At 36.9% G+C, this 27,543-nt stretch overlaps 1 protein-coding gene across 1 annotated transcript in view; it reads right to left on the bottom strand.

Moving 5' to 3' along the window:
* Nucleotides 1–27,543, bottom strand: part of SPTLC3 (serine palmitoyltransferase long chain base subunit 3) — a 226,325-nt gene that overhangs the window by 192,479 nt on the left and 6,303 nt on the right. The window contains exons 2-3 of the mRNA XM_054467406.2: nt 18,109–18,348; nt 17,071–17,232 (exon numbers count right to left, since the gene is read on the bottom strand). The gene's annotated coding sequence lies outside the window, so the exon portion shown is untranslated. The remainder of the gene's footprint in view (nt 1–17,070; nt 17,233–18,108; nt 18,349–27,543) is intronic.

Raw genomic sequence — 27,543 nt, 5'->3', positions numbered from 1 at the left:
GCCATAGCCAAGGAAAAAGTCATATAAAAGAATTGCTCAATTACCACATGTGGCTGGTGGCTTCTGAATTGGTCAGTTATCATCACAGAAAGTTCTGTTTGGCAGCACTGATTTATTCAATAAGGATGAAAGAAGTGGGTTGGGCAATTTACCAGATTAGATTAGATACACTAAATAACTCTTCTAACTGAAGCAATGAAAATGTTGGATGGAATTTTTTTTTAAAAAAATTATATAAGTACTTCATTGAGCTGGCATTAGGAAAAAAAGGATCTGCAAGCTGCAGCCTCCACATAGAAGAGAAAGCAGAATCCTATAATTCAGGTAAACACTGCAGCTGGAGCTTCCTTAAGGGATTCTAAGAAGCGTGGGGGAACTTGAGCTTTTGATTAGCTCTCTGGATACAGGGTATGGGAGGTAAATTTTAGGGCCCACTCAAAGTGAAAGTCTCTTAGGAGATTGCACAATGCTTGGATCCTTAAGGGCTATGCCCCTGGAGGTAAGGTGAACTAGGAAAGAAAGTCTCTCTGTGCAGAAAGGAACATCAATAAAGCTTGTGGTTTTTAACCTCAGTGCTGAATGGAGGGAAGAAGTCTCTTCTAGAAATATGTAATCATAAACCAGCTCTGAAGTGGGTTTTAGTTCATTTTTACACTGCCTGTGCAGTCTGGAAAATGTCACTTAGATCTTCTAATGTAAGTGGTAGCAATTTGGTAATACCCTTAGGCACCTGGCAGATGAAAATGTATATCCTTTTGTAAACCTCGAATTCAAACTCACATTAAAAAATTCCCAGAGATTAAATTTCAAATAAAAATTAGTAGCTCACAGTTCAAAAATTCACAATGCACAAGGAAAGGTGATATCACTGATGAAAACCAGCAGATAGAAGAAAAATGGCCTGATATAGAATATAGAATAATATATGCCAATTAATTTGAAAACTTAGCTGAAATTGGTAATTTCCAAGAAAATGCAAGTAATCCAAACTGGACCCACTGTCAAAGGAAAACCTGGATATAGCTAGAAACTTCGAAAGATTTACATTTGAAGCTAAAAATCTTCCCACACAGAAAGCACTAGCCCCAAATTTTCAGTGGAAGCACTAACCCCAAATTTTCAGTGAGGTCTACTAGACATTCTCAGGAAAAATAGTTCAGGTATTATACAATCTATACCAGAGTATATTAAAAACAGAAATGCTATCCTACTGATGGATGAGACGAAGTAACTTTGATACCAAATTCTGACAAAAACATGAATATTACAGGGTAATTTTACTTACTAGCACAGATAGGAAAACCTTCAACTAGATATTAATGAACCAAATCCAGGAAAATATAAAAATTATAATATTTATCATTGCCAGGTTTGCTTATCTCAGTCTGATATTAGATAACTTATCAATGTGATTTATTTCATTAGCAAATTAAAGGAGAAAAATATCTGATCATCTCAATAGATGCAGAAAAATCATCTGACGAAATTTACCATTCATTAATGAAAACAAAACACAAAACAACCTCTCAGCAAACTAGCAAAGGAAGGGAACCTTCTTAACCTGATAAAGGGTCTCTACCAAAATGTATAGCCTACTTAATGGTGGTAGATTGAAAGCATTTCTTGTAAGATTAATAGCAAGAAAAAATGCCTGCTATAGTAATTTCTTTTCATGATGATACTAGAGATCTTGGGAGGATCAGCAGGTAAGATGAATATCTGAAAGGCTAAAATAAAATTTTCATTATTCATAGATGATACAATTGTCTATATTATACACCTAAAAGAAAGTTTAGTTAAATATTAGAAATAATAATAGAATTAATAAGGTAGCTGGATACAAATTAAAATATAAAATTAATTGAATATTCATAAACCCATAGTGATTAATTGTATGAAGCAATTTTAACATATGCCATTTAGAAAAAGAAACATAAAAATATAAATTACTTGGGATTGATATACTAAAAGTTGTATAAATGCTTTATGGGAAAATAAAATATATTGAAAAACATTTTTTAAAAATCTAAAGTACAGAATATACAACATATCTAAATGAAGGATTCAGTATAGCAAAGATGTAAATTCTCACCAAATTGATCTGTATATTTAATGCAATTGCAAGCAAAATCTAAGTAGGGTTTTTTAGGCATGAAGCTTGAAAAGATGATTCTAAAATTATCTAAAAGAATAAAAAGGTAAAAATAGACAAAACACCCCTGAAGACAGAACAAGTTATAGAGACTTTTTTCTACTGAAATTGAAAAATATTATTATTATACTAATTGAGATAGCATGCTGTTCATGCTGGAATAGACAAATGGTCCTGTGAGATATAATACAGAGCTCAAAACAAATTTCTGCCTGCCTGGAAATTTGATTCATAAAAGAGCAAGTATAGTCAGTGTTAGACTAGATTATGCAGTAGTAACAAATTACCCCTCACATTTCTCAGAGTACAAATCCAGTGTGAGTTGTGTGGAGTGAGTGGATGTGGGTATGTGCTCTGCTCCTGAGAATCACTCAGGGATCCAGGCAAACAGAGCCTTCCTGGCCTTGTAGTTGTACTTTTGAGAACCCTGTGGCTTGTTTTGTCACTGTGGCACAGATGGCAAGAATGAGAGGGTCATGTGCCAGCTTGTAAATTCTTTGGCTTAGAAGTGACCCATCACAGGCCTTTCCTCATAAATTAGCCATGTGATTCTGTGTAACTCTAAGGGAACTGAGAAATGTGGAGGACCATATAGAAATTTCATAAATAACAAATATAACTGTTTGTGAGTATCAAAGATCATGAGCAAACTGATAGCCTCTTTTATAAGTGGTTTAAGACAAAACTTGAAATCTTGGGAAAAAATAGTCAGGTGGCATAAACAAAAATTTTCACAGCCAAAAAAAATACAGATGGCTCAAAATATATAAAATAATCCTAAAATGTATTTGTAGTAATAAGAATTAAAATTAAAACCAAAATCGATCACCATTGTATACTACCATTTTGGTAAGATTTTAAATGTTTGAAAATGATTAAGATGTAGGGGAACTAAAACTTCCATCCACTGTTGGTTGGGATGTAATAAACAGTACAAGAACTTTGGAAACCAGTTTAGCATCTAGTATGGTACAGAACCTATGCATTTCTGTAATGCAAGAATCTATTTCAAGAGACAATTGTGTACAGTACTCATGTAATAGAATATGTGTATAATAATGTTCATAACATCATGATTCAGATTAACCCCAAGTTGAGAACCACCTAATTTTGATTAAAGTAAACTGAATCAATAACTAGTAATATAGTCACACAATGAAATAAAATTCAGCAGTGAAAAATGAATAAATACATAACAGCTAAATGCCTCAACATGCATGAACCTCAAAAACACAATGTTGAATGCAGAAGAACGTCTTAGAAGAATACTTATAGCATAATTCTATTTATATAAGTTCAAAACCAAGCAAAACTAAGTTATATGCATACATAATGTATATCATATAAAATTATATAAAAATCATATCTGATATATGTATTTACAGATACATAGATAGGAAAACCTTTAAAAACTGAAAGAGAAAAATGATTCACACACAAATCAACATCAGGAATGAGAGAGGGATGTGATCTGAAAGAGACATACAAGGAAGGTTCTAAAATATGGGTAATTTTAAAACTGGGTGATGGAAACACACCCAATTCTTTAAACTGTATGTATTACATACCCTTGTATATTTGAACTCATAAACAATAGTGAAAGTTCTGAATTACCTAGAGTCATGTAGGAAATAGAACTGCAACCCATTTTCACCATGTCAGTAGGCTTCTTCTGCCACACGCATTCCTCAGCATCCATTCTAAGATGGAAATTTTCTTCCTTTTTCCTCACCTATTCCTTGGTCATCACCACTTTTTATTAGGTTGGTGCAAAAGTAACTGTGATTTTTGTAATAAAGTAATGCAGAAACTGCAATTACTTTTGCACCAACCTAATAATATGTTACCTATCTTCCAGAAATCTATGGACATCTCTTGTTTTCTAACTACAGTTCCAACTCCTAGTCTCCTGTTTTAGGATATTATAATCTCTCTCTCTCTCTTTCTCTCTCTGTGTGTGTGTGTGTGAGAGAGAGAGAGAGAGAGAAAGAGAGAGAGAATTCAGGGCACAGAAGAGAACTTAGAAATCCCAATTTACAGAGCTATTGTATCCATAAGGCAAGAACAGGATGCTATAAAATGGAACCAAGTGTATGAAAGAATCATTTTAAGTAAAAGAGACAAAAAGTGAAGACATTCTTGAAATGTAGAACAACAAGAAAAGAAGACAGAAAGTTGTAAAGAAATAATAAGAGACATAAAGGATATATCAAGGAGGTACAACAGTGAGCAAGTAGTTATGCCAGAAAGAAAGAACACGGGGAGTTGAAGGTTCTAAATTACCTAAGAAGCAATATAAAAATATTTTTCAGAGCTGAAAGAAAACAATTTTTTTAAATAGAAAAGACCCATATCTAGATCCTGATTATGAAATATGAGAACACTAAGGATAAAGAGGAAAAAAAGTTATTTCAGCAATAGAGTTATTATTAAAAGCATAAGATACTGGGAAAATAAAGGAACAGTGCCTTTGGATTATTGCAGAAAAATAATTTTCCTTCTTCCCTTTATTTTTTCCTCATTTACGCCTATCCATCCATCCATCCATCCATCCATCCATCCATCCACCCATTCATCCATTCATTCATTCATGTATCCATCCATCCATCCATCCATCCATTCGTGTTTCCATCCATCCACCCATGCATCCATCCATCCATCCATCCATCCATGCTAACTCATCTTTCCTGGTTTTTCTTTCATAGTCTATGCATTCCTGAGCTGTTTCCTTATAGCAGTTGCTGTGTGCATTATAAAGAGATCTGTCACGTTTTTCCTCTTAAATCCAAACAATATTATTAGTTCTTCTAGTATGACATTTGTTTGTTGGACTGTTTTTAGATCTGTATTGGAATTTTTGTCCTTGTGGTTTGTTTTTGCCAAAATATATTATTATAATGAACGTTATACTGAATCTTGCTTTTTTTCTTACTTAATATATCATAAACAGTGCACAATGTCAATATGCAATTAATTAACTCTACTCATTCGCTTTCTAATAGTCCCTTGTAGGGATTTACCACAATTTATTCATCCACTTGCTCATTAAGAGTCATTCCATTTATTTCTAATCAAGTTCTAGTCTCTTCATGTAGTAGAGGTTCAGAGAATTAAGTGGCCAAAGTGGGAACCTGGAAAGATCCAAATAAGTATAGTGTATTTCAGGAGATTACACTGCATGACACTCTCCACTCAATCAACTTTCTACACAATATCCCATTTCTACACAGATCTTATCACTGCATATTTGCTTATCGCTGGAAAACACCCTCCAGGTAGCAGCTTAGCTTTCCCTCTAGAGAGAGGTACATGAGTTATACACGGTGCAAGGATATATTTTCCCTCTTGGACTCCAACTACTTTTAAATCATGTTTTCTTCCCAAGCAAGTGACTAGAATGATAAACTCCACAGATCTTTATCTTGTTTTTAAACATAACATACAATGCTGACTTCCAAACAGGTAATCTTAAGTATATACATAAAGCTTACCTGAGTGAGAGATGATGAATTGTAATTTAATTTTGCTTCCTAAGCTAATTGCATAAGGCTATATGCTACCTTTTTTTAAACCTGAGTTTTATCTACTCAATAGATAGAAAGACATGTTTCAGTGAGCATTATATTACTTCGCAGTGTGAGAAATAAGTGCAACCACATCAGTTTTATTTTCAAAGCCAATTTTATGAACCATGAGCTTAATCAAAAAGACATTCACTAGAGTCTACAATAAATACTTTAAATGTAAAAATATGGTATTTGAGAGTAATATTGGCTTTGTCTGCAGCAAGACTAAAATAATGTCCTTTTCTTTAAATTCACCACTGTTTTCAGAATTTTTAGCCACAATTTAAATATTAATGTTATCACATTAATTGTCTTTTACAGAAATTAGTAAATTGATTTAAAAATCTAAGTACATTTATTTTCACCTATAGTTTTTTTTTATTGCTCACTAATAAGCTTTTTTCCAACCACTATTTCAGCCATTGTATTAATTTTGATTGATTCCACAGATAATAGAAATAAGTGTTTTTATTTGTAAGTTTTATTTTCAGGAAGGGTGAGTGACTGCTACATTTTCAGTGACCTAGAATTTTTTTTAACTAAGACAGAACTATTACAAAATAAGATGCACAGGTATCACATGTTCAGATTGTGAGTTTTAGACAATTGTATAATATATGTACTACTACCTCAAATAATATGCAAAGCATTTGTATTGCTCCAGGGAGTTCCCTCATGCTCCTTCCAGTCCAGTCCCCACCCTTCCCTTCTCATCTCTCCCCAGGAAGCCACTATTTGATTTCTATAATTTCTATAAAAGATTAGCTTTCTCTGAATTTAGATTTCAAACATGGTAAGTGAAATCACAGAGCACATACTCTTTATTTACTTAACACATTTTTGATACTCAACCATGTCGTGGTGTATCATAGTTCATTCTTTTTATTGTTAAATATTCTATTATATGAATATTCTATAATTTATTTAATATTTGTTGATGGACATTTAGGTTATTTCCAGTTTTTAGATATTTTGAACACAGTTGCTGGACATATTATTTGTACAAGTTTCTCTGTGGACTTAGGTTTTTTTGTGTTTTGGGTAAACACCTAGGAGTGAAAATGCTGGGTCATAAGGTCAAGTTAAACATTGCAGGAAATTGCCAAAATGCTGAAAAGTGACTCTTCAACTTTATACTCCAAGCAGCGGTGTACAAAAGTCATAGTTGTTCTATACCCTTGCCAATGTTTGCTGTTATAATGCATCCCATGATAAATGTAATTTCCTGGTTCTTCTTCCTGTCTTTTATTTTATACTTTTTCAGTTTCTCCTACTTTAATTGATCCTACACTGTACACCAGGGCTCACTGTTCTAAGGCACAGCTCTTGTTAAGGTAATAGCTCAAAGTCTTCTTATGGTTTCCTAGTCACAACCTTAGCCTGACAGTGAAGCTTCTCTGTGATCTGATCCTTACTTACATCTCTAATTTTATTTCCCAATCTCCAAAATATAAATTCCACACACCCTGCATTCCAGCCAAACTAGCTATAGCTGGCTGTTTCCTAACCTGCTCCCCAGTTCTTGCCTCTCTGCTTTTTTCATGCTATTCTTCACCATCAAGTCCTTCCCTACTATCTCTAATCTCTGCAGCCTATTTCTCCAGAGTCTCGGCTCAAATTGTAACTTGCTATGATGCTCTCTGCTCCAAACAGAAAAATCAAGCTTCGGAATCCCTATAGAACTGAATTTTTGCCTTTGTGTTAGGCCGTTTCACCTTCAACTTTTATTAGAGTTCATTTTCTCTATGCCTTTAGGTCCCTTCCTAGCTGTAAGCTAGTTAGAAGGTGAGGATAACACCCCATTTCTTCCCTGCTCATAGCAGGCCCTCAATAGCTCTTAACTGAAGAAATGAATAAGCTGAGTGAGTTGTAAGTGGGAATGGTGAGTGCTGTTTATTACCAGTGGTGGCCACTTATTTTTAAATGGCTGTTATCTGGGTGTGGGAAATGAAATACACACCCTACCCTCCTCCCAGCCTGTCATGTTCATTGCCTGATAAGTATGTGAGCCGAGGACATCTACTGAGGTGAAAGTCTGAGCTCTGTTGTTTCCATTTTTGGTTTGTTTGTTTTTTTCCCTCTCTCTGCCAGCCCCTCTCTTCGCATCACTGTAGGAAAGGAATCAGCTCTGAATCTTAGTTTCCCAGCTTCAGGGGCTAGTGGGTCTGTGGAAACAGTAGCTGTTGAAAGTAAATACTTTTTTGTCTTTTGAGGAAGTCTAAACCAGCGGTTCTCAAACTTTTTGGTCTCAGCACCCCTTGCCACTGTTGAAAGTGACTGAGGATCCCAAGGAGCTATATTCACACTGGTTTTTATCTCTCAGTGGCTTTGTGTTTGTTTTATGAATCTCTTTAATAGCTTAAAGAAGACAGCTGGATTCTCAGGTCTGCTCTGTGTTCATTCATTCTATCCTGGTATCACATTATGTAGTCTCTGGAAAACTCCACTGTACAATCCTGAAAGAATAAAAAAGGCAAATGATGCCTAACACTATAATATCAATATTTTTGATCTCTCAGACTCTCTGAGAGGGTCTCAGGGACCTCAAAACTTCTTGGAACATGTTCTGAGAGCTGCTGGCTTAATTTGAAGAGATTGTGATGTCCGTGGCTGGAGTGAGTATAATGGGGAAGGGAAGATGCCTTTAAGGAAGAGAGAAGGGTAAACTTTTTCTTTACTGGAAAGGGGCCTACATCCTCTGGGTGGCTACATTCTGGGAAGCAGCCAGTGCTTCATGGGGTATGGTCATGAGGTCCATCTAAGAAGGCTAGGTTGGGGTTGGTTATCAACCTCGGTAAAGTCTCCCAGCCCCTAACTAAGGCCTGAAATCTCAGCGGTGTCAGGCTCCAGGAAGAAGGATGGCTTTGGTCCAGGAGCATCTCACTTGTGACCAATGTTGACTAGAAGGGCCTCTTCAAGTGTGCTCAAAATTTAAGTTTTCAGGAAGCAGAGTATGGCCTCCCATAAAGTTTTGAAACTTTTGAAGGCAATTTTGATTAATTAGGAAGGGTGTGCTACTGGCATTGAGCCATTTAGCTCTGTCTGTGCACTGAAGATGCTAAACACCTCCAATGCACAGATCAGTGCCCCACAGATTTTCAGTGGCCCCAGACATTCATGAGGATAAAAAGCTTGCTTATAATCTTTCTAGTTTGGAATCTAATTCTGTATAACAAATGAAAAAAAGCATTTTTTTGCATAATTTTCATATACTTTAAATTTTTCAGAAATAAATCATTATGTGAATCATGGGAAATTCTACTTTGTTTTGTTTGGAATATTATCCAGATTATTTCACCATTTTAGAAAATAACATTAAGGCAGCAATACTTATGGTAATTGAGTCACCACTACTACACACCTGGACTCATCTGCCTTTGTAGCTGTGGCATTATATATACAGATACAACCCTCATATCATTTCATCATATCTTCAAATTTAATCATACTTGATTATTTGCAAATTTATATATATTTATTTTTATTAGACATTTGTCTTATGTTTTATTTGTATTATAGTTTAATATATTGATGGTTTTAAAGATTTTGTGTCTAGATAGGTCATGTGATCTATGAATTTTATTTCAACATTGTAGGGAACATTAAAATAAGTTTGGTGCAAAAAAAGTGGTGAATCTGAATCTGATAGGGAACCCTAGAAGGAGGAAACTGAGGAGGGAACCCTACAAGCTTCATATGACCTTAGGTGAAGGCAGGTTGCAAGTGAGAGAGAGCACCAATAATGACTTCAGTAGATACAACATTGGTTTATTCATGTTTTCCTTCAAAAAATACATTATATTAAAAGAACATAACAAAAAAAGAAAACTACAGAATAATATACCTGTTGAATACAGATGCAAGAATCCTTAACAAAATACTAGCTAACCGAATCCAACAGCATATCAAAAAAGATAATCCACCATGATCAAGTGGGTTTCATACCCGGGATGCAGGGATGGTTCAACATACACAGCCACACAGCCAATAAATGTGATATACCACATAAACAGAATTAAAAACTAAAATCACAAGATCATCTCAATAGACACAGCAAAAGCATTTGACAAAATCCAGCACTGCTCTATGACTAAAACCCTCAGCAAAATTGGCATAGAAGGGGAATACCTTAATGTAATAAAAGCCATCTATGACAGACTCACAGCCAACATAATACTGAATGGGGAAAAGTTGAAAACATTCCCCCTGAGAACTCGAACAAGACAAGGATGCCCACTCTCACCGCTTCAATTCAACATATTACTGGAAGTCCTAGCAAAAGCAATCAGACAAGAGAAAGAAAGAAAGGGCATCCAACCAGTAAAGAGGAAATCAAACTGTCACTGTTTGCTGATGATATGATCATACACCTGGAAAACCCTAAAGGCTCCTTCCAAAAGCTCCTAGAACTGATAAATTAATTCAGCGGGCTTCATGATACAAAATTAATGTACATAAATCAGTAGCTCTTCTATACACTGACAGCGACCAAGCTGAGAATCAAATGAAGAACTCAACCCCTTTTACAACAGCTGCAGAAAAAAAAAATACTTAGGAATATACCTAACCAAGGAGGTGAAAGACCTCTACAAGGAAAACTACAACATACTTTTGAAAGAAATTATAGATAACACAAACAAATGGAAATATATCCCATGGTCATGGATGAATAGAATCAATATTGTGAAAATGACCATACTGCCAGTAGCAATCTACAAATTCAAGCAATTCCCATCAAAATACCATATCATTCTTCACAGAACTAGAAAAAAAATTCTAAAATTCACATGTCACCAAAAAGGAGCCTGCATAGCCAAAGCAAGACTAAGCAAAAAGAACAAATCTGGAGTCATCACATTACCTGACTTCAAACTATACTATAAGACCATAGTCACCAAAACAGCATGGTACTGGTATAATAGGCACATAGACCAATGAAACATAATAGATAACCCAGAAATAAAGGCAAATACTTACAACCAATTCATCTTTGACAAAGAAAATATAAACATGAAGTAGGGAAAGGACACCCTAGTCAACAAACGGTACTGAGATACTTGACAAGCCACATGTAGAAGAATGAAACTCGATCCTCATCTCTCACGGTATATAAAAATTAACTCAAGATGGATGAAAGACTTAAATCTGAGACCTTAAACCATAAAAATTCTAGAAGATAACATTGGAAACACCCTTCTGGATATTGGCTTATTCAAAGACTCCATGACCAAGAACTCCAAAGCAAATGCAACAAAAACAAACATAAATAGTTGGACTTAATTGAACTAAAAAACTTCTGCACAACAAAAGAAACAATCAGCAGAGTAAACAGACAACCAACAGAATGCGAGAAAATCTTCCCAATCTATACATCCCACAAAGGACTAATATCCAGAATCTACAAGGAACTCAAACAAATAAGCAAGAATAAAACAAACAATCCCATCAAAAAGTGGGCTAAGGACATGAATAGATAATTCTCAGAAGAAGATACGCAAATGCCCAACAAACATATGAAAAATGCTCAATATCACTAATGATCAGGGAAATGCAAATCAAAACCACAATGTGATATCACCTTATTCCTGCAAGAATGGCCATAATAAAAAAATAAAAAAATAATAGATGTTAGAGTGAATGTGGTGAAAAAGGAACACTTTTACACTGCTGGTGGGAATGTAAACTAGTACAAACACTATGGAAAACAGTGTTAATATTCCTTAAAGAACTACAGAGTAGAATTACCATTTGAACCAGCAATCCCACTACGGGGTATCTACACAAAGGAAAATAAGTCATTATATGAAAAAGATATTTGCTCATGCATGTTTATAGCAGCACAATTCCCAATTGCAAAAATGTAAAACCAGCCCAAATGCCCATCAATCAATGATTGGATAAAGAAATTGTGATATATCTATATCTATACCTATCTATATACCACGGAATACTACTCAAACATAAAAATGAACAATATAATGGCATTCACAGCAACCTGGATGAAACTGGAAACCACTATTTTAAGTGCAGTAACTCAGGAATGGAAAACCAAACATCAGATATTCTCAATCATAAGTGGAAGATAAGCTATGAGGATGCAAACACATAAGAATGATACAACAGACTTTGGGGACTTGGGGGACAGGGTGGGAGGGGGTGAGGGATAAAAGACTACACATTGGATACAGTGTACACTGCTTGGGTGATGGATGCACCAAAATCTCAGAAATCACCACTGAAGAAACTTATTTATGTAACCAAACACCACTTGTCCCCCAAAAACCTATTGAAGTAAAGAAACCACAATGAGATACCATCTCACACTAGGCAAAATGGCTATTATTAAAAAGTCAAAAAATAACAGATGCTGAGGAGGTTGCAGAGAAAAGGGAATGCTTATACACTGTTGGTGGAAGTGTAAATTGGTACAACCATTGTGGAAAGCAGTGTGGCAATTCCTCAAAGAGCTAAAACCAGAGCTACTATTCAGCCAGGCAATCTCATTATTGGGTATATACCCAAAGGAATATAAATTGTTCTATTATAAAGACACAGGCGTGCATATTTCACTGCAGCAGTATTCACAATAGCCAAGATATGGAATCAACCTAAATACCCTTCAATGGTAGACTGGATAAAGAAAATGTGGTATGTATATGATGCAGCCATAAAAAGAATGAGACCATGTCTTTCACAGGAACATAGATGGAGCTGGAGGCCATTATCCTTAGCAAACTAATAGGAATAGAAAACCAGATTCTGCATGTTCTCATGTAAAAGAGGGAGCTAAATGATGAGAACACATGGATACAAAGAGGGGAACAACAGACACTGGGGCCTACCTGAAGGTGAAGGGTTGGAGGAGGGAGAGGAGCAGAAAAATATAACTATTGGGTACTAGGTTTAGTACCTGGGTTAAGAAATAACCTGTACAATAAACCACCATGACACAAGTTTACCTATATAACAGACATGCACATGTACCCCTGAACCTAAAATAATTTTTTTTAAAAAGAAAAAATAATACATTACACCCATCATAAAAGAGTGAATGGTGGAGGTGATCATTTATTTTGGACTTTTATTACTGGTTCCATTCAAACCTAGAAATGCAGCTCAGTTCTGTCCTGGACATTCACTGTCTTTGTTGCTACTAATAGCTACCTCTATTTCTAATTCCGACTATGTAGTTTTAACCAGGAGGCCAAAGGCACGTGGCAGCTCTAAATGATTGAAACGGATGATTTGAGAGTCTGTCGTAGCCTACTGGAAGAGGGAGTTTATACTCTTTCAAGGAAGTTTTTTGTTTGTATAGATTTCCACAGAGATTATTTAAAACTAGTTATTTAGAAAGTTTTCAGGCCCACTTACCAGATACCACTTTGTATCAAATGCAGGAGTAGTAAAGGGAATTTTTTCAAAAGGAAAGAATGAAAGAAAAAAAGAGGACTCTAGAATCAGACAGACTTGTGTTTCTGTCTCACTCACTAACTCTAAGACCCTGAACTCTAAGACCCTGAACAGAAAGTACTGAATACTTTCTGAGCTCAAATTTTCCTCATTTATCAAGTGAAGGTGATAGCAACTTCACTGTCTTGTGACAATTAGATGAAAAAAAGTAAGTACTCAAAATAGGTTAGAGTTTTCCTCTCTTCTCTAGTACTGCACACTGATCCACAAGTCCAACTTTGTTCTTTCTAATAACTGTTGTCAGTGTAAAATGTAAAAGATGTTGAGGAGGACATTCACCATTGCTCCATCTTGATGACAATGAACCAAACCTAAGGACAAAGTGAGTTAAATGCCAACCTTCTAAAAAGGGCTGCAAACCATTGGGTCCAGTCCCTGCCCTGGGTTGGCCACGAGGAGGGATGGGAATCCCTCATAAGGCTGGGGGTGCCTGGGAAAAGGAAAGGTAGGATCTCATTCCCAAATGGACATCTCCGAAGGCACGCAGGATTACTCACCTGCCCCAGAGCATAACTGAGGAGGGGGAGAAAGGACGGGACAGGAGAGAGAGCAAGGACCAACGGTGGAGATCCATGTACACCTACACTTGGAATGCAGTTCCCTGGGTGGTGTCACAGAAAGGAGCCAGTTTTGGGTTATCTTGTGAAATCTCCACTGAAGATGGCTGAGAACAGGCATGAAGAGCTCCCACGGCAAGCAACTGCTGTGGTCTCTGTACCTAATCCTGAGGGGTCGTGAGCTTCTCAGACTTTATCTTGGTCATAACAGTGAAAAAATGTAGTTGTTTCAAGGGCCAGGAAAATTCAAAATGACTAAGCTTAGGCTGACATCTTGTGGCTCAGCCTGAAATAGGTGCTTCACTAAGAAATTATTTGTCAAGACTGGCAAAGAGAGGTGGCCTGCGAACAGGAAAAAAGGACATAAAAACCCACTTATTATTTTGGAGAATATGATGCTATCCTTTAATGTATTTTAAAGGATATCTGTGAGAAAGATATTTAACTACAGATTTAAATTTATTTTTGGCTAATACACATGGCCTAGACAATTACTGAAAAAATGACTTATTCTGCTTCCAATCCATTTCCAGCATGAGAGGTCACCTTTCCTTTGTTGTCCAGTGGTCTACAAGCTGACCCCTCTGTGATGTCAGCAGGTATTCTGAGAACACTGAGGAGTGCTGGAATGTTCCATGTGCCCATCTGTGCCCTCAACACATCATGCTCCAGACTGAGGCACCATCTATCTCCTTCTTCAGGTCTGTGACCCCTCCTTTTTTTTTTGAGATAGATTCCCATCACCCAGGCTGGAGTGCAGTGGTACGATCTTGGCTCACTCTGCCTCCCAGGTTCAAGCAATTCTCCTACCTCAGCCTCCTGAGTAGCTGGGGTTACAGGCATGCACCACCTCACCAGCTAATTTTTGTATTTTTAGTAGAGACAGGGTTTCACTATGTTGGCCAGGCTGGTCTTGAACTTGTGGCCTCAAGTGATCTGCCCACTTTGGCCTCCCAAAATGCTGGGACTACAGGTGTGAGCCACTGCTGCTGGGCCTTCTGACCCCTTCTTCACACCATAATTATTTGCCAGGTCTGACCCACAGACCCTGGCTGAATGACAGATGAACAAATGCACTCAGACACAAGTATCCAGTGAAAGAGTGGGCTAGGGGACCAGGGCTGCCTACAGACTCCAAAGAGGGTACTGTAAAGAGTCAGCAGCTGTGGCCCTGACCAGCTGGCACTGCAGGCATTTATTCAGTATAGATTTAATGACAAAGGCCTTGAGTCAATACACTTGTGGGTAATTGCGTGTGGATGATTAAAGGCCAGGTTTCTGGAGATATGAGTAAACAACCTATTCTGATAAACTCCCCTGCGTTCCTTTGTACCTACTTCTCACCCTTTGCCCCAGGGTAAGAACTGCTCATTCTTCCCTGAAGCTTTGCAAAACCCCCATGGCCTTCCAAGAAGGTTTGTGTTGATACAATCCCAGCTTCTCCTTGTTAAAAGAATTCCTCAGCTGCCATTTATCTCTGATTTCTCTATAGGCACAGCTCCTAGAACACTGAAGACCTGCTGGGTTTCACACTTGTGTCCCGAAAACCGTCCAAGTTTTTAATGTTCTCCAGAGTGAAAGACCCCCAAGTCTTGCCTTGGTTATTGCCAGAGGAAGGAAAACATCACTTTGCACCTTTTATTAACCTCTGCAAGGATGCACCATCCACAACCATGCCGTGCACATTTTAAGAACATTCTGATGCATTTGAATCTAGAGACTTTTGACAAATTTCAGAGTTTCCCAAAGGATAATGGGCTCCTATTTGATTTACATCTCATGATGAAAGTGGTTCACAAAGAAGGTTCTTCTCAAAGCTGCGAGTCTAGCTCAAACTCCTAGTTTCAGTTTTTACCTTCAGACTTACATTGAAAGGTATGTTCAAAATGAAAGATTCTTTTTTGATCTCACTATATCACTATGCGCTGGTGGCAAATAGCTTAGCCTTTGTCAGCCTCCGAATGAAGACAGCAAAACTTACTTCATTTTGTGAGGATCAAATGAGATAATTTATGTGAAAACATCTTTAAACAGTAAAGGATTATATAAACATGAATGTCTGCTGACTTTTTAAAAAAAATCTTCTTAACTCAATGTTTCTGAAGCTAGTAAATTAGAGTTATTTAGTTACAATGCGTGGTTCTGCATAAATGCAGGAATATTGGGGGAAATGCTAAAATTACTCTTCATGCAACTTACTACTTTATTTGTGTATGTTGGGATTAATATTTTGAGACATATTCACACATTTTTCTCTTTTCTGTTTCTAAGTATATGGCCTTCTCCATAGTCAGCCTGAAGCATCCATTGCCTTGGGAAGATTGGTGAAGTGGAGGGTAGGGGATGGGAGGATGAAGAGACATTAGAATTGCTATAGCAGAAATCCAAAGAGAAAAACGTGACTTGCAAAATTGTTCTTTAATAAGAATCTTGAGAGTCAGCCTCTGTTATGAAAGAAAAGATTTTCTAAGGTACCTGTAGGCCCCATTGAGCAGACTAAGAGTTGCACCTACAGGCTCAGATCACAGGCTTTCTTCTACAGCAAAGAAGACCCCTCCTGTCTAGGACCACTAAGAGAGGAGTGGTTGGATATGCAGTGGAAGAAAGAAAAGCCCAGTGGGATAGGATAGGCTATAATACAATACAGATGAGAGCCAAGCCTGAAGATCATCACCTTACATATCAAAGTCAGAAGAGGAAGGAAGGCAGATGTTGGAGGGAGTGGACATGTCAGTTCTTGAAGTTCTTACCCCCAGGAATGTGGCAGGTTAATTTCATCCAGAGAGGTATAGAGTAGCCCCAGATTACTGGGGCTGCAGCCTGTTTCCTTGGGCTTCTGCATGGACTCTAAGGAAGGAAGACTCTGCAGGTGGCCACTTTTAATATGGCGATGGGCAATGGTGCTCCTACAGTGGCCAAAGACTGATGTAATGGTGAGACGCATGGTCAGACATGTGTCTGATACCCCTTTCAAGACCTATTTCCCATTCGGGACCCTGGGAGTAGAAAATGTCACAGGGATAAAGGCATAAGAAGAGAGGACTTGACACTGAATGTCCTCAAGCTGTCCTTAGTTCACATATGACATGAATGGGATCCAGATATACCCACATATTCTTAAAGAGAGGAAATAGAAATAATGGTGAGAATGGTCAAGGATGTTGCAGAAAGGTTATCATGGTGGGGAAAGAAGCACCATCTTGGAATCATCTGGGTTAGGATTAGGAACTTGTACTGAGAGAGATTCACAGCATCATTCGGAGCTAATGTATTGATGGGGGCCCAGTCAAGAGAAAGAGCTGGGTTCTGTTCAGCTGTGCATTACCTGAGTGACAGCTACCAGCAGCTGGTGAAAGCAGGGTGTGCTTGACTCTTGTCCTAGGACCAGCATGAACTCTGATGCAGATCTGAGATGCTCCTCCCCCATTCCGTGACCATGAGATGCTTGTGCCCCACACCCTCCATGTCCAAATGCCCAGATGCTCTCCTGCTGAGGGCAGAGAAGGGAGAGAGTGGCACAGTCTGACAGATTGGGTGTTTTACATAATGAATAGTTTATGCATGATTAAGATATTAAATCAGACCTAGGTTACTAGACTGGATTATGTCCATTACTACCACTCTAAGATATAGTAACTGAGAGATGGCAGCAGGGTGGTGGTTTTGCCATGCTGATGATGTTCTGTTTCTTGCTCTGAGTGCTGACTCCCTGTCTTTATTTTGTGAAAAATCATGGAGATATATATTTAAGACATTTGCACAGTCCTTTAAATATGTTAGGCTTCAACCAAAAGGTTTGAGAATTCTAATGCCTCTGAACCTACTTGTACATTCACAAGGACATACACATACAACCCAGCAGATGGCACTTATGAGAAGCCAAAAGTCCATTTTAGAGAAATAAAGATGCTGTCTTTTCTCCACACATTTGAGTGCAATGTGAGTAAATGTGTGACTTTACTTCCTGAGCTTTTGCTAAAGAAAGTGGGTCAAAAATCTGTGAACCTAGAAGACTCTCCAAATGCAGTGGCAATGATGCCATAAGGAAGAGTTCAGTCTCGTTTTATATTTAATACTCTCCAAGTAGTAAGTGCTCTAGAATCAACTTCAGATGACAGAAATTAGAGATTTAGTCATTATTGTATCTGTATATTATAACTATCAATGTGTGAGAAAGTGAAACACAAGTTTTATATTTTATCATTTTTATATATTTTTAGATATAGCACGTAGTTTCAAATATTCTTGGAGGCCTTAAATTAACTTTAGCTAAAATCTTCCCTGAACTGGCAGTAGTCTTATAATGCAGCAAGGTATGGTGGGAAGAAGAAAAGAGAAAGAAGAAAGTGGGTCAAGTCCATACCTCTTGGTGTGACATTAGTTGAACTATGTAACCTCTCAGGATGCTTCTTCACCAGTGAAATAATCCTCACATATGCACACCCTGCAGCCTTGTGGTGAGAACAAAGGAGATGCTGTGTGCCTAAGTCCTTTGTAAACTGCATTCACAGGACGCCTCTTGATCATTGCAAATCTGTCTTGAGAAATGAAAGCCAGAACACGTCCATCCTCTGCAGCTTTGTATTTCTAGAGCTTTTGTGCCCTGCTAGGTCGTTAAAGGAGGCAGTATTAAAATTCAATTGGCCCCTGATTAATTGTGCTTCATAATCTGTCACATGACGTGATGTATCTATAAAATAGCTTGTGCAACATGGAAGTCAGCTGCTTTGTGGGTTATGATACAAAGTGGGAGTTGGAGAACCCTTTCTTTATATTTAGCTCTGCACAACTGTAGCTGACACTGCTGGTGCCCATCCACCCTCCCTCCCCTCACTTCAGTATATACTCATAGATTCCAACTGCCAATGCCCTTATCACTGTGCCTGGGGGCTTTCTCTGGTGAGTAAGCCTGGCTGAGCCTGCTCATGGACAGTGCTGAAAGTGTCAAAATGAATACCCCTAGAAGCAGCAGTCAATGAGTATCCCAGCTCTCTTACCCCCAGAGAGGGAAGACTTTTGAGGCATCTGTTCTGCACTAACTCCCAGAATTCTCTGATGGGACTGAGTCCCAGTCACTGCAGTGCTGGCTGGATTTTATTATCATTATGGTTGATTTCCCTTCTGTGTCTCACTTCCTCACTGTCCTACTTGTGTTTCCTTTGCCTCAGAGATACGCTAATTGTCCTCAGATCCCTGCATCAGGGTCTGCCTCTGGGGGATCCCAAACTAAGACAACAACCAGCAATATTAGCTTTAATTTTTGACTCTTGAATTTGGATTTGTTGCCTCACTTGTGGGCTTCCTTAGGTTCAGAAACCTTCCTTCCCACTGCTATGGTTTGAATGTCCCCTCCAAAACTCATGTTGAAATTTAACTGATATTGTGATGCAATTAACAGGTGGGACCATTAGGAGGTGATTAGATCATGAAAACTTTGCCCCTATGAATGGGTTAATGCTTACTATTGCAGGAGTGGGTTAGTTATCTCAGTTTGGTCTCCCTTTTCTCTCTCTGTCCCTTACCATGTGTTGCCTTCTGCCATGCTGTGAGAAGGCCCTCACTATGTAGCCCCTAGATGTTGGATTTCCCAGCCTCCAGAACCATGAGCCAAATAAGCTTCTGTTCTTTGTAAATTACACAGTCTGATACTCTTTTACAACAGCAGAAAATGGACTAAGCTAAGCCATCCACCCTTCATGCCCTACCCTTCATGCTCCTTAAAAAAATTGAGATTTCCTATATATGCTAATTTATTAGGGAGGAATAAGACATTTTAAGACCCGTTCAATTGTTGTTTTTCTCATTGATTCTCTCTCTGTTTTTTTCTCTCCCTTGTTTTTAGCACTTCACATTCCTTCCCTATTCTTTTATCTATCTCTAGACCCCAATCTCCCTCTCCATGTAAAAAGAAGACAAGTATCAAATGATGCTTCCAGAAACTTATCACAGGATAAACACACTCTTGAATAAAGTAAGACTCTCAAAATCATTTTTTTGGAACTAAAATATATAATGACTTCAGATATTGACTTCTGAATACATCATGAGCTAAAGTTCTGTTAGTTGGCATAGTCTTTAACGGAACAGTCTCTTTTCGAGTCCCATGTTACAGTCTAAGATCTCAGGTAATTTAGGAGAGCTCAGACACAGATCTCCTAATGGAGAATAGGCACACTGGCTTAATTAAGACATAGACAAAGGGAAATGCATTTTCTAAATGAGCTACTCTTTTTTTTTTCTTCTCTTTCATTTGAATATCATGGCAAACTTCAACTTCCGAGTAGTTTCATGGGGGAATAAGGACTGGCTTATAATCACTAAATCACTTGGAAACTGATCCCTCCATAACCAAGCATCCACCATGAAATATGTTTTATTTGTTTTAGGAAAGAGGAAGAGAATACATTCCCTCCCTGAGATGAGGGGACTTAACCAATAACAGTGACACCAAACCTGTCTCTTTATAACTGAAATGCCAGGAAGAGTTATTTATTTATCTTTTAAATTTTGTCCACTAAGTAATCCAGATTGATGTTTGAAGAACTCAGAGACCTTTTCAAACTCAGTGGGACTGAGAAACAAAAGAAGGAATCTTTTGTTGCTGCTGTTGATGTTTTCTCCAGAATTAGAGAATCAGAAGGAGTGGTTCATGGCCTTGTAAAGCTTCTTCCATAAAATTCAATAGAGGATCAGAACTTTCAGAGTTCTTAAATTCTCCCTTTGAGGATTAGGGGATAGTAGTTTATAGAGGTGATAGTACCTCTAAGTTTTCAGTAGGGAAAGGCATTTCTCATAAAAACAGGGTGTGTGACTAAAATATAGTTTTGTTGCTGTGAGCATATCTTAAAATTTTATGGCCTGATTTTTTATTTCTTTGCAAAACCGGTCTTACCCTTTTACTTAGTCAAGCATGTTTGCGTAACTCCCTTACAAAAATGCCAGAGTTTCAGAAATCTGCTGAACACAGAGGGTCTCTTTGATGAGGAGGGAATCAGCTGTCCCTGTGTTATAAAGCCCACTTCCCGCACTGTTGGAATTTTCATTTGGTGGGACTTTAAGTTCCCTATGTGCTTCAAGTGTTAATATTGTTTAGTGGAAAATGGCATTTCCTACAGCCTCCATGGGCTGGAAAGTTTTATTTTCATTTGATGTGACCACGGTTGTAAAGATCCTTAATCTCCTGTCTTCGTAATTTCAGTATATCTCTCCCTCAATCAGGCATGCATAATAAACATTCTTTCCTTTTATGGGACATGCAAGAAAATTAATAAATGCTGGAGAAAAGTGAACATTTTAGGTTTTAAAAAAGCACTGAGCTTTCTCTGTGCTATTTCCCAACTAAGGGAGATAAAAACTGCTCCTTTATGACCCACAACTAAAAGGAAAACGTGAAAGTATTCAGAGCACGAACATCACTCACTGAGAAATTATAATGTGCAAGCTGGGAAAGCATTGAATGAGGTGATGGGATTTTCTATCCTCAGATTTTTCATTCAGACTTTCCCTGTTAGTGTGTTCAGTAGCCCCTTAAGCATTGAGAAAACAAAGACTTTGTAGTTGTATGCCTTCACTCCTTGAACAGGCATGTGCCAGGTGATTAATAATGTTTTGGACTCTCTTAAGGGCATTTTACTGTGTTCTCATCTCCCAGACTTTGTGAGCTCCTTCCTTTTCCACCATGCCTAAGAAAGAATTTATTTTGATATCTCTGTCTTTCTCTCTTTTCTGAGCATTTACACAAATAATACATGAATATATGTTATTTATCTTTATAACTGTTTTCAAACCCAATTTTGAAAACCTGACATGATCAAGTGCTACAAGAATACGTATTAATATTTATATACCAATAATGAGAGTGGAAACTGTTTGAAACCATTGAAGAATTATTTGCTATATTTGGTAAAATTGAAAATTTGCATATCATCCAGCAATTGCCCACTTATGTTTTCTATATCTGTAAAACGGTGACAATAATTTTATCTCTCTTATAGCATTGATGTAAGGATAAAGTGATTTGATATATGTAAAATACTTAGAAGTAACATTTTTAGCTTTTAATAAGTTGCAGATTTCATCAGTAGTAGTAGTATAAATGTTGTTATTATTAATTTCCAACTTTAGAGAAACTCTTGCAATGTCCACAAAGAGACTCGTATATGAATGTTCATAAAAATGTTGTTTGTAATAGGAATAAAAATGTGCAAAAACCTAAATATTAATCAAAAGTGAAATGGATGAAAATATCATGTTATATTCATACAATGAAATACTATACAACAGCCACATGTATCAGTAAGGCTAAACTTCAAAAATGTAATATTAATGAAATAATTTGCAAAAGAATATCCAAATTATACCAGTTACATAAAGATCATAAGTTTGTAAACAATACTATATATTTTAAGGGATGAATATATGTAAAGAAAAGTATAAAGAGACACATAGGAATTATAATCTCCAAAGTCAAGGTAGTTGTTATCTCTAGCTGGGAGAAAGAGCTATATAATCAAAGGTAAGACCACATGGGACTTCGAATGGATCGAAAATGTTTTATTTCTCAAGATGCATAACACGTAAATATGTTTCATTGTATCATTCATGTCTTTCAGTAAATATTAGATATTGCACAACAAAAGAAAGCAACAAATATCAAGAATGAAGGATAAATAGCAAATTCATGAATCAGCTTTTACTTATGCATTTTTTGGAAAAAAATAGTTATTTGTTAACTTGGAAAGTCCCTTTGACTGCCATACAAGAAGTTTTATAAATGATGTCTTGATTCTATTTAAATCCTTGTTAGGGAATTGAAGATAAGCGAAAACCAAAAGCCATGAGAAAATTCACATAGCAAGTACTTAGTAGGGCTGCTCACAGGGTTAAAGAAGACAAGATAGTTTACCTGAAGCTAATGTCACCAACTGAGCATAAATAAGACTCTAATGAAGCTAGTCATTATTTGTTGTGAACCCCTGCAGCCCTCCAGACCCACACTCCGTGGCCCCTGTGCAGGTCTTTAAGTGTGGTAACTTGTTGCTTATTTATGTCTGGACTTTTTCATGCTGCTGTCCAGATGCTCATTACCAAATGCCCATGGCAGTATTTTTTCTTACATTTAAAGTTTCCAGAGGGCTGAGATTCAATGGAAAGCACCCATCACAGACCACTCATTCATCCAACAGACATTTAATGAGTGTCTACTATATGCCTAGCACCATATTAGGCACTGATGTAACTGTTGTAAATTTAATCTATTATAAACTTCCCCGTAATGAGACTCTGCTGCTTAGACCAAGACATAAGATGAAGAATGATAATGCTCTGAAAGGCTGTCATTTAATGAGAGCTTAGGGACCTCTATCTCCACCAGCCCTACTTTAATCTCAAAGTGCTTTTGGCAGCTATATGTTCAAATGTTTCTCTTAAAAGCCTGGAGTCTTTCACAATAATCTATAATATAGAAAACAATTGCCATACATAATTAATATTAAAAAATGAAAGGACACATGGTTCATAACAAAGAGTGAGAAATACTACTTACTGAGCTCAGCTTCTTTTTCCACTCAGCATTAGTTACGGGACTGATTTTAAAAGCTGGCTTACTGTCGGAGACACTATGATTTAATTGTTTGAGCCTGTAAAATCCAGGGGAGCTAAAGTGGAGCTTGTTGAAGGAGGATTTCCAATGAGTGACTGGGGTCTCCCAGAGCAAAGGCCCTTTTCCATGACCACAAGTAGAGTTTCTGGAATGGAAAGTTGCCTTAGGAAAATCTCTGCAGTCACGGTAAAAATTCACTTGTTTTTTTTTTTTCCCTGCCATCCACTCAAATTTCCCTTAGTAAGAATGGCAGCAGAAAAGGATTTTGAAAAACTAGAATATGGAAGTTGTAATGGACCATCCAGTGCAGGGGTCCATGACTTTCTGTGAAGGGTCAGATAGTAAATATAAGTTTCCAATATTGGATTTATATACTTATAAACAAGTTTACAACTAAACATAAATAAGTTACCATTGATTCCCTAACTTGCTTAAAATACAAAATTATATGTATAAACGGTATTCAATTGAATGAAATGACAATAATGGATGTCTTTTTAAAATTTTTTATTTCCACAGGTTTTTGGGGAAGAGGTGGTATTTGGTTACACAAGTAAGTTCTTTAGTGGTTATCTGTGAGATTTTGGTGCATGCGTCTTCCAATCTGCAGTCTCCTATCCCTCATCCCTGTCCCATCCTTTCCCCTCGTGTCCCCAAAGTCCACTGTATCATTCTTATGCCTTTGCATCCTCATAGCTTAACTCCCATTTATGAGTGGGAGCTCATAACTGATGTTTGGTTTTCCATTTCTGAGTTACTTCACTTAGAATAATGGTCTCCAATCTCATCCAGTTTGCTGTGAATGCCATTAATGCATTCCTTTTTATGGCTTAGTAGTATTCCATTATATATATATATATATATATATTCCATTATATATATATATATATATTCCATTATATATATATATTCCATTATATATATATATATATTCCATTATATATATATATTCCATTATATATATATTCCATTATATATATATTCCATTATATATATATATTCCATTATATATATTCCATTATATATATATTCCATTATATATATATATTCCATTATATATATATATTCCGTTATATATATATTCCATTATATATATATATTCCATTATATATATATTCCATTATATATATATATATAAAACAGTATCTTTATCTGCTTGTTGATTGATGGGCATCTGGGTTGGTTCCACATTTTTGAAATTGCAATTGTGCTGCTATAAACATGCGTGAGCAAGTATCTTTTTTGTATGTGTGGACTCTTAAGGAAGGAAGACTCTGCATGTGACCACTTTTAATATGGCGATGGGCAATGGTGCTCCTACAGTGGCCAAAGACTGATGTAATGGTGAGACGCATGGTCAGATGTGTGTCTGATACCCCTTTCAAGACCTATTTCCCATTCGGGACCCTGGAAGTAGAAAATGTCACAGTGATAAAGGCATAAGAAGAGAGGGCTTGACACTGAATGTCCTCAAGGTGTCCTCAGTTTGCATATGACATGAATGGGATCCAGATATACCCACATGTTCTTAAAGAGGGGAAATAGAAATAATGGTGAGAATGGTCAAGGATGTTGCAGAAAGGTTATCACGGTGGGGAAAGAAGCACCATCTTGGAATCATCTGGGTTGGGATTATGACCTTGCATTGAGAGAGATTCACAGCATCATTCAGAGCTAATGTATTGATGGGGACCTAGGCAAGAGAGAGAACTGGGTTCTGCTCAGCTGTGCATTACCTGAGTGACAGCTACCAGCAGCTGGTGAAAGCAGGGTGTGCTTGACTCTTGTCCTAGGACCAGCATGAACTCTGATGTGGTCTGTGGACCACTAATACATGATGAATATTTACCTACTGGCCTGGGATATGATTAATACAATGGTTGAGATCAAGTGTTTCAAAACTTTTAGTGCAATTTGACTGTGTCACAGCAAACAGAGTTGCTTTATTGAATGGGATACAGAGCAGGAGAAATGTTGTCAAATTTATGTGGTGAGTTACAAATGGAAGGAGCTATGTAATTTTTGAGCACAGTAGGGCCATGTTCTAGAATAATTAGCCAGACTTAGAAGCTTTTGATAGGTTATAAATTAATGTAATGTTTTCTTCATTGAGAAATTCTTGTTATTTGTATAAAAGCAAAAAATCTAGTTGAACTAAACATTGTGATTACAGAAATAGTAAAACATATGCATCCCATAAATGGTAATAATTTTAATTCAAAATTTTTTGTAGGCAATAATGTGGAAGCTGGTTAAAAACAACTGTTAATGTGTGTGTAGGTACATTGTCATTGAGGGGAAAGGTTTGGTGGAGAATATTTGAACTATGGAATGAACTCTGTTTCCAAGTTAAGCAACCAATTTGATACTGACCTAATATGGAATAGGACAACCAGTCTTTCTCATTTGTCTAATATTTTTAGTTGTTTCAATTGTCTTAATATTGCTTTGCAAAGAAAAAATTCAACATGTTTTTCCATGGCTGATGAGGTTGAAGAACAAAATCCCAAGTTAGAAGCTTGGAATAATACTGTTTCTGCAGAAAAGTTCCACGACTTAATGACAAATATTAATAAAGTAGTTGGTGGTCTTGATATTGCACATCTGCCAAAATTTATCATCAAAAGCCTTACAAATTTATACAACACTTTGATGTTTTTCTGTCAAAAGAAGGTCCATGACTAATATTCATGTATCTAGATCTCATTCCTTTCATTGAAAGATAATTTAGATATAATCTTAACCTCAGTTAGAATGACTATTATTAAAAAGACAGAAAATATCAGATGCTGTTGAGGATGTAGAGAAAAGAAAACTTGTATACACTATTTTTGGGAATATAAATTAGTAAAAACTAAAAGTAGAACTACCCATATTATGCAGAAATTGCACTACTTGGTACTTATCTAAAGGAAATAAAATCAATATTTCAATAAGATATCTGCACCCCCATGTTTATTGCAGCATTATTCACAATAGCAAAGATATGGAATCAACCTAAGTGTTCATCAATAAACCAATGGATAAAGAAAATGTAATGTCTATACACAAAGGGATATAATTCAGCCATAAAAAAGATAAATCATGTCATTTGCAGCAGCATGAATGCAACTGGAGGTCATTATGTTAAGTGAAATAGGCCAGGCACAGAAAGACAAATGTTGCATGTCATTGCATATACGTGGAAGCTAAAAAAATTAATCTCATGGAAGTAGCGAATAGATTGATTGATATCAGAGGCTGAGAAGAGTGTGTGTGGCAAGGGTGCGGGGAGATGAACAGAGGTTAGTTAATGAGCACAAACATACAGTTAGATAAAAGGAATAGGTTCTAATGTTCAACAGCAGAGTAGAGTGATTATAGCTAACAATGTATTGCATATTTCAAAAATCACATGAAGACTTGAAATGATAAACATGGAATATCGCAAATACTTGAGGTAATGGTTACCCTAAAGACCCTGACTGGACCATTACATATTCTATGCATGTAATAAAATATCACACTTGTTCCATAAATACGTTAAATATTAATTACCAATTACAGTTTTAAAAGTATTTATTTTTAATTGTAATTGTACAGGAAAATTATGTAACTGATTCTTGCTGAAGGATTGAAGATACATTTTGAAAACACATCACTTGTTTCATTTTGGATTAAGGCTAAAAAAAATTATTGTCATGAGATTGCTGAAATGGCTCAAAAACTCAATTATTATTTCAGTCAAAATTTTACTTCAAATATAGTTATTGAAGGACAAAAGTGACAATAACAGTAGCAATTTTCTCTATTAACCACTTGTGAGATATACATATATATACATATACATATACATACTTTTTTATCCATGGTTGTTGGCTCATAACTTTCATAGTCTTCTGTTGTAATGTTGGAGTGTTTTAAGTTTCAGGAGCAGGCCTCAGAAAACATAGTCTTTCTTTCTGACCTTCCCTGTCCTCTCCAATCTTCCCCCACCTCTCTGATTATGGGCCATAAGATCCTCCTTTAAGAAAGGATCCTTCTCTACTGAAAAATACAAAAAGAAATTAGCCGGGCGTGGTGGCGGGCACCTGTAGTCCCAGCTACTCGGGAGGCCGAGGCAGGAGAATGGCGTGAACCCAGGAGGCGGAGCTTGCAGTGAGCTGAGATCGTGCCATTGCACTCCAGCCTGGGTGACAGAGCAAGACTCCGTCTCAA

Source organism: Pongo pygmaeus, chromosome 21 (assembly GCF_028885625.2).
Source record: "Pongo pygmaeus isolate AG05252 chromosome 21, NHGRI_mPonPyg2-v2.0_pri, whole genome shotgun sequence".
NCBI lineage: Eukaryota > Metazoa > Chordata > Mammalia > Primates > Hominidae > Pongo > Pongo pygmaeus.
The sequence above is the reverse complement of the archived record's forward strand: the minus strand, read 5'-3'. Positions and strand labels throughout refer to the sequence as shown.